This window comes from Penaeus japonicus, unplaced genomic scaffold, assembly GCF_977035675.1.
Source record: "Penaeus japonicus unplaced genomic scaffold, GWHDUDI00000001_assembly GWHDUDI00000005, whole genome shotgun sequence".
Classification (NCBI taxonomy): Eukaryota; Metazoa; Arthropoda; class Malacostraca; order Decapoda; family Penaeidae; genus Penaeus; species Penaeus japonicus.
The window spans coordinates 6,131,602-6,136,601 of NW_028234407.1; positions in this window are offsets into that span (position 1 = coordinate 6,131,602).

Consider the following 5,000-nt stretch of genomic DNA (forward strand, 5'->3'; position numbering starts at 1 on the left):
CACGATTGCAGCCTAAGGTCATCCGCACATCTGCAGTCACTAGTTGATGACTCAGAGGTCATCTTGATACACGGCTTCCTCTCGCTTTGAGAAAGACACAAAAACATCCTATCTATAGTTGCAATTTTTTTTTTTTTTTTTTTTTTCTTTGGTGGGGAGGGCTGGAAGCGGGGGAGGGAGGAGGGGGGCGTGGGAATGGCAATAGGGTGAGAGGAAGGGAGATAGGGGTGAGGGAGAGTGACAGGAGGGAGGGTGGGGGGTGACGAGGAGGGTAAGGGAGAAGAAAGAGTGTGAGGCAGGAAGGGGAGAGGAGGAGACGGAGGAGGGGGTGGGGGGTATTCAGCAAAGTCTGCATTGTTTATAGGGAATCTGAATAGAAATTAACAGTGGCCTCTACATTATAATAACCGAAGTGCTTGTTAAATGATTTTTATATATTTACTTTGTTTCCATCCATAATCATTACTTGAGGACATTATGACAAATACTATACTTTAACGTTCTGTGAGACAATGATTGATAATGATGAAGAAAACGATACTAAAGATAATCATAGAGAAAATCACCATAATAACGATTATAATAATAACAACAGAATAATAACGCTACCATTAAGCATAATAATCCTAGCTGCAATGATAACAACAACAAAAATAACAAAACCGATAATCACCGCTTATACGAAAGCTCCAGCAATTACCATGATGATAATGATAACCATAATTGATAACGATAAAGGTGAAATTAAAGTGAGAAAGAAAGAAAGAAGAACCGGATCTTGCAGCTGAGGAGGAGAACATATCCTGCAAAGATGGTTATCATTGTATGCATGATAAGGGGCTTACTATATGCCGTGTGTGGGAATCAAATGATAAGGCCAGTGTAGTATATTAAGAAAGAGAAAGAGAGGGAAGGGGGAGAGGGAGGGAAAGAGGAGGGGAAGAGGAGAGATGGAAAGAGATAGGGAGGGAGAAGGTGGAGAGAGAGAGGGGATGAGATTGGCATAGAGAGAGGAAAGGTGAGAGGGGGATAGAGAAGGAAGGATGAATGAGAGAGAGAGAGAGAGAGAGAGAGAGAGAGAGAGAGAGAGAGAGAGAGAGAGAGAGAGAGAAACAGAGAAACAGAGAAAGAGGGAACAGAGAGAGAGACTACACATGTTACCATACGTCGTGCCTGTTGCGGGTACTATTGCAATCTTTTATTTTTTACATTAGCCAGAACAATGTACCGTGGGCGTCGTACGTATGTTTGTCTGTTAGATACTGTTAGATTATTTCATTATCATTATTGTTACCATTGTTAACGTTGGCAATTTTGTAAAAATTATGATATGATGCTAATAAAGATAATGGATAGGATAATGATAGTAATATGATAATGAGGATGATGATAGGATAGTAATAATGATAACGCAGATTTTATCAACGTGAATCATTCCTTTCCTATTACTATTGCACAGCTATTTTTTTATTGTTATTATTTACATTAGCGTTGTTTGTATGTTTTTTTATCGTCAATATCATTATTATGATCGTTACCGAGACTAGTCGTTAGTATGATTATGATAATTTCAAAGTCTTTATAAAACAGATTCTCCACAAACTGATTTCTTTCTGAAAGGATTTAGCGTCTTGGATTGCATGGCTGTCATTTTGCACAAGTGATCATGTTGGAATTTAAGATATGTTGCGTGGTCATGTTCTGATTTATTTGCCTTGTGATGTTTGTAATGTTTGTCTCATTACAGCCTGTACTTTGCTACTCTCTGTACTTCTTTGCTACTCCTCCCGACTTAATTGCAGAGTATTTTCTCTCCATTTCCTTTTCCCTCTCTCCCTCTCCCTCACCCTCTCTACCTCTCTCTCCTATCTTCATCCTTCCCTTTCCCTCTCTCCCTCTCTCTCCTCTCTTCATCCCTCCCGCTCCCTCTCTCTCCTCTCACTCATCCCTCCCTCTCCCTCTCTCTCTTCTCATTTATCCCTCCCTCTCCCTCTCTCCTCTCTCTTCATCCTTCCCTCTCCCTCTCTCTCCTCTCACTCATCCCTCCCTCTCCCTCTCTTTATATTTTTTACTCATTCTTTGGGCTAGTAAACAGATTTCCACAGCCTAGTAAACAGGGTCCCACAAGGTAGATAGAAGGGTTACACAAGCTATTAAACAGAGTGCCACAGGCTAGTAAAAAGGGTTCCACAGGCTAGTAAACAAATTGCGACAGGCTAGTCAACAAGATGCTACAGGCTAGTAAAGAGGGTTCTACGCGCTAGTAAACAAGGCGGCACAGGATAGTAAATACGGTGCCATAGGTTAGTAGACAAAGTGACATAGATCAGTAAACAAGGTGCAGTAGATTAGTAAACAAGGTGCCATAGATTAGTAAACAAGGTGCCATAGATCAGTAAACAAGATGCCATAGATCAGTAAACAAGGTGCAGTTGATTAGTAAACAAGGTGCCATAGATTAGTAAACAAGGTGCCATAGATCAGTAAACAAGGTGCAGTTGATTAGTAAACAAGGTGCCATAGATTAGTAAACAAGGTGCCATAGATCAGTAAACAAGGTGCAGTTGATTCGTAAACAAGGTGCCATAGATTAGTAAACAAGGTGCCATAGATCAGTAAACAAGGTGCAGTAGATTAGTAAACAAGGTGCCATAGATTAGTAAACAAGGTGCCATAGATCAGTAAACAAGGTGCAGTAGATTAGTAAATAAGGTGCCATAGATTAGTAAACAAGGTGCCATAGATCAGTAAACAAGGTGCAGCAGATTAGCAAACAAGGTGCCATAGATTAGTAAACAAGGTGCCATAGATCAGTAAACAAGGTGCCATAGATTAGTAAACAAGGTACCATAGATTAGTAAACAAGGTGCCATAGATTAGTAAACAAGGTGCCATAGATTAGTGAACAAGGTGCCATAGATCAGTAAACAAGGTGCAGCAGATTAGCAAACAAGGTGCCATAGATTAGTAAACAAGGTGCCATAGATTAGTAAACAAGGTACCATAGATTAGTAAACAAGGTGCCATAGATTAGTAAACAAGGTGCCATAGATTAGTGAACAAGGTGCCATAGATTAGTAAACAAGGTGCCATAGATTAGTAAACAAGGTACCATAGATTAGTAAACAAGGTGCCATAGATTAGTAAACAAGGTACCATAGATTAGTAAACAAGGTACCATAGATTAGTAAACAAGGTGCCATAGATTAGTAAACAAGGTGCCATAGATTAGTAAACAAGGTGACATAGATTAGTAAACAAGGTGCCACAGACTAGTGAACAAGGTACGACAGGCTACTAAAAAGGTACCACAAACTAGTAAACAGGTTGTCACGGGCTAGGCTAAGGTTCAGTGGTCGGGTCGCAAAAAAAAAAAAAAAAAAAAAAAAAAAAAAAAATATATATATATATATATATATATATATATATATATAATGTTATCTGAATTTGTAGAAAAGGTAGGTTACCAAATTACGACGATTTTCTTACCTGATAATGCTTAGTGTGCAATACAGCAATAGAGCGAAGATAATGCATAAAACCTAACAGGGTCGCGATAAAAAGAAAGAAATAAAAAAAACAAGTACATTACCTTAAGTAACATGCAAGGTAACGAAAAGTAAAGAAAAGAAGCGAAGGCTAGTAAAAAGAGTCTTGCATAGTGGTAAATAGCGTGGTGGAAGCTAGTAAATTGAGTGATGTAGACTTTTGCGTAGCTCATTGTTAAATCATAAATAAATGATAAATGAATAGATAATAAATACATGATAAATAAATAAGTAATAAATCAATAAATGATACACATTGTTAAATTCATAAATGAAATTGTTAGTATTATCGATAATCATTAGCATAAGTGATTTTGATTGCGTAACTTTTTTTATTGATATTTGTATCTGAAATAGCATTGTTAAATGTAATGCAAACATTACAAATTGCATTCCTGTAATTATGAATCATATATAATCTTTGCAAAATTAGAATTATTATCACTTTCATATTGCAATATACAAAACAAGACAGTAATATGATAAATAATGAGAAATAACATTATAAAAACTGTAACTACTCATACTGTCATGATAACATGATTAAGCAGAAGAAAAAAAAAATCCTGCATTGAATTATCAATGAGCTTTTAACATTGCATGACAACAATCACTTCTTTCACTTATTCTTTTCCCACATATTTAGAGAAAGATATTTTAAATCGTGTATGAACGGTATATATATATATATATATATATATATATATATATATATATATATATATATATGTATATTATATATATATATATATATATATTTTTTTTTTTTTTTTTTTTTTTTTTTTTTTTTTTTTTTTTTTTTTTTTTTTACAATGCGCAGATAAAATACTGGTGATAATATTAATTATAGTAATAGTAGTAGTAGTAGTTGCAGTATTATCATTAGCAGAAAATATTATATCAGTGATATCAATAGTGGTAGTAATATCAATAGGAATGATGATAATAACAATGATAATGAAAATGACACTGATGATGATAATGATGATAGTCGTATTTGTAATAATAATATTGATATTAGTATAACAATAATGAAAATAATAATAATGATAATGATAATCATAACAATGATGATGATAAGAAAAATGATGATAATAAAAATAATAATGATAACTATAATAATGATAATAGTAATAACAACAACAATAATAATAATGGTAATGACAATAACAACATCAATTATTATAATAATAATGATAATAATAACAAAAATGATTATGATAATAACGATAATAGTAATAACAATAATCATAATGACAATGATAATAACAATAACAATAATAATGATGATAATAATGATAATAATAATGATAATAATCATAACAATGATAGTATTAATAACACTAATGATAGTGATAAAGATTATAATGATGACTATACTGACAATATTAATAGTGATAATTAAAATACAATAATAAATGCGGAGTCCCTTAAATAACACATATGTTTAAC